Raw genomic sequence first — 9,750 nt, 5'->3', positions numbered from 1 at the left:
CGCGATGGTCTCGGCACGGGGGCTCCCGGGTCGAATATCGCCGCCACCTCCCTTGCCTCGGCCTCCAGCTGCGAAGCCTCGGCCAGCCTAAGTTTGGCCTCTGCGAGGCCAACATATTCGCCGGTCGTCGGCGGCCGTCCTCTTTTCCTCGCTGACGACGAGCCCGGGACACTCTGCGATGAGTGGTGGGAGGAGACAGAGAAATCTGACTCCTCCCCCTCATCGCACTCACCAAGGCCCGCTGCGGTCCTCTTTTTGCCGCGTGTCGCCGAATGCCTCCGCGACACCGGCTCTGTGCATCTTTTGAGGCGCACGATAGGCCCGCGCACCTCCACCTCACGCTCGTTTCCCCCCTCCCCGGTTGTTTGTGAAAAAGTAGACTCCATACTTAATCCCACGAGTGTGGTCGGAAAGGAGGTCACCCCGGGTAGAGCCGCCATACCCGGGGAAGGCTAATACGCCCGGGGGGTCGCCAGGTACCCCGGGGTTGTCCGCTAACGATTGGTGCACCCACCAACCATAGCTGGCGCTTACTCCAGCTACGCCCTCTTCACCGCGCAACACTGCTTGGGGCTAGGGATTTTTTAGAGAGGTTGTCATCCTCGCGGCCCGGCCGGTTAAGGCAAGACCCCCGTTCCTGTAAAACATGACCACAGGTTTACGGTATGTGTCCGACTTTAGTTGGCCCCTCACCTCAAGCCACTCCGGCATGGTAGAACCTGCCAGGGAATAAATTCCCCGCCGGCACAGCCTTGAGGATCATTAGGGCACGAAGCCCCCCCACCACGACAAGGTAGCGGACACGGGGGGGGGACCTTGACATAACCTTTTTTTTTTTTTTTTATTTTACGTGGAGGAAATCTGCTCGCCAGACACCCCCGCCCCGCCCGGGGGAGCGGGACGAGGGTAGTGTGGGGTTTGACCCACTAAAACCTCCACGGCGACCTGAAGACGCAGGACCGATCGCTGGCGATTCAACGGGGGAGCCACGGGAACTCTTGAAGAACACTACCGCGGCTCCCCCTCGCCTGGCCGGCCTTCAATATGGTAACGATGGCCGGCCGCGTCCCGGGGGGAGATATAATCCTCCCCCCTAAAATCCATTTAAATTCGGCGACGCGAGGGGTCGCACCCCGCACCGCCCCGACACGGCGACCGCGCGATAGGTGACCAGAGCCCCCGCCCTGATCACAGCGGCCGCCGGGGGGACGACGAGTATATTGGAGGAGGATCACAGTTAAACCTCGCCTCCCTCAGGCGACTCGTCATCCCCCACTCCCAACAGTGGACGTCCTCCTCTGTTGGCGGGCGGCGGGCAATGAAACCAGCATGTACTGGTACACCCGCCGCCCGCCTACTCTCAGCTGCCCGGGGTTTCTCGGCGTGGGCGCGCACGCCGTCCCCGGGCACGTCGGGCGGGATCTGTAAGCTCCCGATCCCGCTCGGCAGCCTCCTTCCGCGACATAACCTCCTCGCAGAAAGAGATTGCTGCCGCCCACTTCCCCGGGCCCTCCAGCATGGCCCCAACTAGGCTGGAGAGTGCGAGGTCGTGACCGACTTCTCGTTTTAGGACTCGGCGCAGCGCTGAAAAGGCGGGACATTCCTCCAGCGTGTGCTGCGCCGTGTCTTCCTCCGCGCCACAATGGTGGCACACCGTCGTCGCTTCCCGCCCGATGCGACACAGGTAGACACCGAAGCAGCCATGCCCGGTGAACACCTGCGTCGCTCGGTAGGAGAGCCTGCCATGCCGTCTCTCCCGCCACGAGGTGAAGTGCGGCAGGAGAGCCCCGGGGACGCGCTCGCCGGCGTGGGAGCAAAGCTCGGCACGCCATCTTGCGAGCGCTAGTCTCCGGGCCTGGAGCTCGAAGCCCTCGACCGTCTCTCGCTCCGGCGGGGCCCCTCGAGCACGGCTGGCGATGCTTGTGCGCCTATAAACATAGGCGCGCACCGCCGCCTGAAGCTCGAAGGGAATTTCTCCCGCCAGAGCAAGCGCCGCCACGGTAGACGTGGTGCGGTAACCTCTTATGAGGCGGATGGCCATCCGCCTCTGCAGCCGGCGCAACAACAGCGTGTTGCGCCGGCTGGTCATCACGTACGGCGCCCATATTGGGGCACCGTATAAGGCCATAGACCGCACCACGCCCAGGTATAGGCGGCGCACCAAATCTCCCGGTCCCCCGAGGTTGGGCAGCAGGCGGCCCAAAGAGGCCGCCGCCTTTTCGACTCGGGGGACGAGACGGTCGAGATGCGCATCGAAGCACCAGTGGCTGTCGAGGATCAGTCCGAGATATTTCAACTCGGACTTCACCTCGACGCAGGCTTCTCCAACCCGGATCCACGATCTGGAGGGTGGCCGAGACCGAGGCCGTCCGTGGAATCAGACAGCCTCGGCCTTCTCCGGGGCTATTTTCAGCCCCAGATCGCGGATCCTCGCGACGACGGCTGCCACCGCAACCTCTGCTCGTCGGACGGTCCTCTCGAAGGTACTTCCGACGGCGACCACCAACGTGTCGTCCGCGTAGCAGACGAGGGTGGCACCGTCGGGCAGGGAGGCCTTTTCCAGGACCGCGTTGTAACCAAGGTTCCACAGGAGCGGTCCTAAAACGGACCCCTGCGGGACCCCGCGGTCCACTTCCCTCCGTATCATCCCGTGCCGGCCCGGGTATTCAACCCACCTGTCCCGCAGGTAGGCCCCGATCACCCGCCTCAGATAGGGAGGCACCTGGTGATCGACGAGGGCCCCCCTAATGGCGGACCAGGGCAGGGTGTTGAACGCATTGACGATGTCAATGGACACCGCCAAGCACACCCCGCCCCTTGCCACGGCATTGTCCGAGAGGGACTTGAGACGGTCGATTGCGTCGACCGTCGATCGCCCCTCCCGGAAGCCAAACTGGCAGTCCGCCAGATCTGGGCCGTCGCGGGACAGGTGTCTGGAGAGGCGGGCAACAATGATCTTCTCGAAGATCTTGCCCGCCTCATCCAGGAGACAAATGGGCCGGTACGCGGAGGGAGAATCCCCCGGCCTCCCATCCTTCCTCAAGAGGACCATCCGACTTTCTCTCCATAGGTCGGGGAACGTCCCCGACCTCAGGAGCCCAGAGTAGAGGCTCCTCAGCCTCTCGCCCAGGACGCTCGCGGCGAGCAGCCAGACCCGGCCGGGGATACCGTCCGGCCCCGGGGCGGTATTCTTGCCCCGGAGCCATTTGACGACCCCGGCCATCTCCTCCGGCGCGACCTCAAGATCCGGGGACCACTCATGTTCCTCTGGCTCAGGGACAGGCCGGGACGCCTCCCCGCTAACGGGGAATAAAGCGTCCACGACCCGCCCGAGCAGCCCCGGATCCAGGCTCTCCGTCACGGGGGGCGCCCAGGGACGTAATCGTCCCAATGCCATCTTGTATGGGCGCCCCCACGGATCTCGGTTCAGAGAGCCGAGGAGATCGCGCCAGGCCTGGTCCTTCGCTCGCCTGATGGCCAGCTGCAGGGCGACCACCTTCTCCCGATATCGCCCGTACAGTTGGGCAGCCAGCACGTCGTCCCTACGTCGACGTCGACGGGGGCGAGCGTACTGGCGTCGCGCTCGGACGCACTCGGTGCGTAATTCCGCTATCGCGCGCGACCTCCAGTACACCGCCTTCCTCGGGAAGACCCTGGCCCGTGGCATGGCGACGTCGCAAACCGACGTCATTGCGCCCCGGAACCAATGGGCCTCCCCATTCCCGTCGACTGGCCCGGTCGGTGTTGCTGGCCAGGCCACGACGTGGGCTGCCGCCATCAGAGCGTCCTGGTCGAGGCGCTTCAGCGCCCACCGCGGTCGAGGCGAACCTTCATCGGCGGGGCGACGACGGAGTGTCGACGGTGGGGCGGCGGAGAGGTCGAGAACTATGTATCTGTGGTCAGACAACGTCTCGACCCCTTCCGCCACCCTCCACCCCGTAATACGGCGCGCGGCCGGGGGCGTTGCCCACGAAAGGTCAACGATGGACCCCCCGTTATGCCGCACGCACGTATGGACCGAGCCCGTGTTCAGGAGACGGAGCTCCAGTCCCGCCGCCCAATCAAGCACCTCCTGGCCCCTCGAGTCAGTCCCGGGGGAACCCCAAGCCGTGGCCTTGGCATTGAAGTCCCCCAGGACCAGCACCGGACGGGGATGGCAGCGGGAGACGCATCTCCCTACCCCGTCCAGATACTGCTCAAACTCTTCGAGGGACCACCTTGGAGGTGCGTATATCGCCACAACCGCGGTGCCGCCCCAATCAACGGCCACGTATCCCAGGCCGCGCTCGATAAGCGAGCACGGCGAGGACCCCGGCCTCCCAGCCCAAATAATCGCGGCGGAGCCAATCGAGTCCCCCATCCAGTGTGGATGTTTGGGGACCCTGTGCGGCTCCGCCACGACTGCCAACCCGGCACCCCGCTCGGCCAGGCATTGAAACAGGAGATCCTGCGCTCTGGCCGAGCAGTTGAGGTTAACTTGTATTATCGGGCCCGGGGGCCCCATTACACAGCCGTGTCCATCGCCGTCACGGCCGCGCATGCGGTGGCGTCTGGGACTCTAATGGCCCCATCCGCCCCCGCGGGCGCGGCGGTAGCATCAGGCGATGCTGCCTTTCCGTTGCTGGCCACGGTGGACGCTGCCTTGGCCATCGTGGTTTCCCTGCTTTTTTTCTTCAATCTGGCAGACGGCCTTTGGCCGCCTCCCCTGCCCCGCCCCGCACTGGCAGGACAAGCCCGGCTGCCGAGGCGGTGACCAGACGGCTTGCCCGCGCCCGCACAAAGCGGACAATTGGGCGTGGCCGTACAGGCTGCCACCTTATGGTCTCGACTGCCGCATCTATAGCAGCAGTCGGACCTATCCTCGGCAGAAGTGCACCGCTGACTGGTGTGGCCAACACCAAGGCAACGGTAGCACTGCAGAGGCCGGGCACTCAGGGCCTCCACGGCTGCCTGGGTCCAGCCGACAGTTATCCGGCCCGCGACAGCAACCTTGCGAGCGGCCGCGGCAGGACATCGGACCCAGAGGGTGCCCAATCCCGAGGGGGAAGCCCGGATTTCGCCGGTATTGATGTCCCCCTCGCTGCACCCGCCCACGCGGGCAACAGCCGCAGCGACCTCCGCCGGCGTGGTCGAATCGACCAGGCCGCGCACCCTAAGGTCAGCTTTTTTGACCGGACGCGCGACCTTTACGCCGGTGCCTGCCAGCGCTTCCGCCACTTTTGTGGCGAGGACGGTGGCCTTGGCGGCCCCGTCGGTGCCAGGGACCTCCAAAATTAACCCCCCAGTCACCGCCCTTCGCGGCCTCAGCGAGGCGATGCCAATTTCTGCCAGGTCCACCTTGGACCTGGCAGTGGCCATCGCCTGCGCGTAAGTCATGTCCACACCAGACGGAACCGTTATTGTAACCGCTGCTGAGCGTGGCGGTCGAGGAGGCAGAGGTGTCTTCCTGGGGGCCGCTGGGACCACCCGACCTTTTTTATTCGCGGCCGAAATGGCCTTGGCAGCCGCCTTTTTGGCCTTCCGGCCAATCACCTGGGACCACGCCTCCTGGGGCGGAGGCGCGGCAGAGGGTAGCGCCGATTCTGCTCGCGGTCGAGCGGGCTCCGTCTGGGCCGCTATAGCCGCCCCAGCTTTCCCACCTTTCTTCTTCTTCTTCGTCTTCCGCCGCACCCTGTCCGAAGACTGTGAGGGGACGGACGGCCCAGGTGCCACCGATCGCAGGGCCGAGTCCGTTCGCGGCGCGAGCTCCCTCCTGAATGACGCCAATTTGGCGTCTATCAGGGCGCTTATCTGCGCCAGAAAATCTGCGGGCGCAGTCGCATGTGGGGGCGAGGACTTTTCTTGCCCGGAGCGTTGGCAGTCCCGGGCGGCGACGATCGGCGGCGATACTGAGCCCCCTCCCGGGCGCGGCGGCGGAGGCATTGCGGCAGCAGCCGTACTCGCCTCCACCACCTGCCGGAGCCGAGCCACCTCCGCCCGCAGCTCCGTCATTTGCCCCCTGAGGACGGCATTCTCTGCCTCCAGGGCACGCGTGGCGTCGGTAGCTGACCTAACCGCAAGCTCGGACACCCCCACCCTGCCGTTTAAGGCGGCCACCCTTAGGGCGCGGGCCAAATTGCCCTTCAGCCCCCTTGACACGCCGGAGATCCTGGCCACTTCATCCAGGCTCTCCAATATAGCGGCCGCGACATCCCGCGTTGGACGGTTGCGGAAATTTTCCGCTATATCCGTCTCGTCCGGGAGCGGGACGCTCGACCGCGATGGTCTCGGCACGGGTGCTCCCGGGTCGAATATCGCCGCCACCTCCCTTGCCTCGGCCTCCAGCTGCGAAGCCTCGGCCAGCCTAAGTTTGGCCTCTGCGAGGCCAACATATTCGCCGGTCGTCGGCGGCCGTCCTCTTTTCCTCGCTGACGACGAGCCCGGGACACTCTGCGATGAGTGGTGGGAGGAGACAGAGAAATCTGACTCCTCCCCCTCATCGCACTCACCAAGGCCCGCTGCGGTCCTCTTTTTGCCGCGTGTCGCCGAATGCCTCCGCGACACCGGCTCTGTGCATCTTTTGAGGCGCACGATAGGCCCGCGCACCTCCACCTCACGCTCGTTTCCCCCCTCCCCGGTTGTTTGTGAAAAAGTAGACTCCATACTTAATCCCACGAGTGTGGTCGGAAAGGAGGTCACCCCGGGTAGAGCCGCCATACCCGGGGAAGGCTAATACGCCCGGGGGGTCGCCAGGTACCCCGGGGTTGTCCGCTAACGATTGGTGCACCCACCAACCATAGCTGGCGCTTACTCCAGCTACGCCCTCTTCACCGCGCAACACTGCTTGGGGCTAGGGATTTTTTAGAGAGGTTGTCATCCTCGCGGCCCGGCCGGTTAAGGCAAGACCCCCGTTCCTGTAAAACATGACCACAGGTTTACGGTATGTGTCCGACTTTAGTTGGCCCCTCACCTCAAGCCACTCCGGCATGGTAGAACCTGCCAGGGAATAAATTCCCCGCCGGCACAGCCTTGAGGATCATTAGGGCACGAAGCCCCCCCACCACGACAAGGTAGCGGACCCGGGGGGGAACCTTGACATAACCTTGACATAACCTTTTTTTTTTTTTTTTTTTATTTTACGTGGAGGAAATCTGCTCGCCAGACACCCCCGCCCCGCCCGGGGGAGCGGGACGAGGGTAGTGTGGGGATCGACCCACTAAAACCTCCACGGCGACCTGGGGACGCAGGACCGATCGCTGGCGATTCAACGGGGGAGCCACGGGAACTCTTGAAGAACACTACCGCGGCTCCCCCTCGCCTGGCCGGCCATCAAGGTGGTAACGATGGCCGGCCGCGTCCCGGGGGGAAATAAAATAAATCCTCCCCCCTAAAATCCATTTAAATTCGGCGGCGCGAGGGGTCGCACCCCGCACCGCCCCGACACGGCGACCGCGCGATTGGTGACCAGGGCCCCCGCCCTGACCACAACGGCCGCCGGGGGGACGACGAGTATATTGGAGGAGGATTACAGTTAACCCTCGCCTCCTTCAGGCGACTCGCCATCCCCCACTCCCAACAGTGGACGTCCTCCTCTGTTGGCGGGCGGCGGGCAATGAAACCAGCATGTTCTGGTACACCCGCCGCCCGCCCACTCTCAGCTGCCCGGGGTTTCTCGGCGCGGGCGCGCACGCCGTCCCCGGGCACGTCGGGCGGGATCTGTAAGCTCCCGATCCCGCTCGGCAGCCTCCTTCCGCGACATAACCTCCTCGCAGAAAGAGATTGCTGCCGCCCACTTCCCCGGGCTCTCCAGCATGGCCCCAACTAGGCTGGAGAGTGCGAGGTCGTGACCGACTTCCCGTTTTAGGACTCGGCGCAGCGCTGAAAAGGCGGGACATTCCTCCAGCGTGTGCTGCGCCGAGTCTTCCTCCGCGCCACAATGGTGGCACACCGTCGTCGCTTCCCGCCCGATGCGACACAGGTAGACACCGAAGCAGCCATGCCCGGTGAACACCTGCGTCGCTCGGTAGGAGAGCCTGCCATGCCGTCTCTCCCGCCACGAGGTGAAGTGCGGCAGGAGAGCCCCGGGGACGCGCTCGCCGGCGTGGGAGCAAAGCTCGGCACGCCATCTGGCGAGCGCTAGTCTCCGGGCCTGGAGCTCGAAGCCCTCGACCGTCTCTCGCTCCGGCGGGGCCCCTCGAGCACGGCTGGCGATGCTTGTGCGCCCATAAACATAGGCGCGCACCGCCGCCTGAAGCTCGAAGGGAAGTTCTCCCGCCAGAGCAAGCGCCGCCACGGTAGACGTGGTGCGGCAACCTCTTATGAGGCGGATGGCCATCCGCCTCTGCAGCCGGCGCAACAATAGCGTGTTGCGCCGGCTGGTCATCACGTACGGCGCCCATATTGGGGCACCGTATAAGGCCATAGACCGCACCACGCCCAGGTATAGGCGGCGCACCAAATCTCCCGGTCCCCCGAGGTTGGGCAGCAGGCGGCCCAAAGAGGCCGCCGCCTTTTCGACTCGGGGGACGAGACGGTCGAGATGCGCATCGAAGCACCAGTGGCTGTCGAGGATCAGTCCGAGATATTTCAACTCGGACTTCACCTCGACGCAGGCTTCTCCAACCCGGATCCACGATCTGGCCGGTGGCCGAGACCGAGGCCGTCCGTGAAACCAGACAGCCTCGGCCTTCTCCGGGGCTATTTTCAGCCCCAGATCGCGGATCCTCGCGACGACGGCTGCCACCGCAACCTCCGCTCGACGGATGGTCCTCTCGAAGGTACTCCCGACGGCGACCACCAACGTGTCGTCCGCGTAGCAGACGAGGGTGGCACCGTCGGGCAGGGAGGCCTTTTCCAGGACCGCGTTGTAACCTAGGTCCCACAGGAGCGGTCCTAAAACGGACCCCTGCGGGACCCCGCGGTCCACTTCCCTCCGTATCATCCCGCACCGGCCCGGGTATTCAACCCACCTGTCCCGCAGGTAGGCCCCGATCACCCGCCTCAGATAGGGAGGCACCTGGTGATCGACGAGGGCCTTCCTAATGGCGGACCAGGGCAGGGTGTTGAACGCATTGACGATGTCAATGGACACCGCCAAGCACACCCCGCTCCTTGCCACGGCATTGTCCGAGAGGGACTTGAGACGGTCGATTGCGTCGACCGTCGATCGCCCCTCCCGGAAGCCAAACTGGCAGTCCGCCAGATCTGGGCCGTCGCGGGACAGGTGTCTGGAGAGGCGGGCAACAATGATCTTCTCGAAGATCTTGCCCGCCTCATCCAGGAGACAAATGGGCCGGTACGCGGAGGGAGAATCCCCCGGCCTCCCATCCTTCCTCAAGAGGACCATCCGACTTTCTCTCCATAGGTCGGGGAACGTCCCCGACCTCAGGAGCCCAGAGCAGAGGCTCCTCAGCCTCTCGCCCAGGACGCTCGCGGCGAGCAGCCAGGCCCGGCCAGGGATACCGTCCGGCCCCGGGGCGGTATTCTTGCCCCGGAGCCATTTGACGACCCCGGCCATCTCCTCCGGCGCGACCTCAAGATCCGGGGACCACTCATGTTCCTCTGGCTCAGGGACAGGCCGGGACGCCTCCCCGCTAACGGGGAATAAAGCGTCCACGACCCGCCCGAGCAGCCCCGGATCCAGGCTCTCCGTCACGGGGGGCGCCCAGGGACGCAATCGTCCCAATGCCATCTTGTATGGGCGCCCCCACGGATCTCGGTTTAGAGAGCCGAGGAGATCGCGCCAGGCCCGGTCCTTCGCTCGCCTGATGG

Source organism: Megalopta genalis, unplaced genomic scaffold (genome assembly GCF_051020955.1).
Source record: "Megalopta genalis isolate 19385.01 unplaced genomic scaffold, iyMegGena1_principal scaffold0021, whole genome shotgun sequence".
Taxonomy (NCBI): domain Eukaryota; kingdom Metazoa; phylum Arthropoda; class Insecta; order Hymenoptera; family Halictidae; genus Megalopta; species Megalopta genalis.
The sequence above is the reverse complement of the archived record's forward strand: the minus strand, read 5'-3'. Positions refer to the sequence as shown.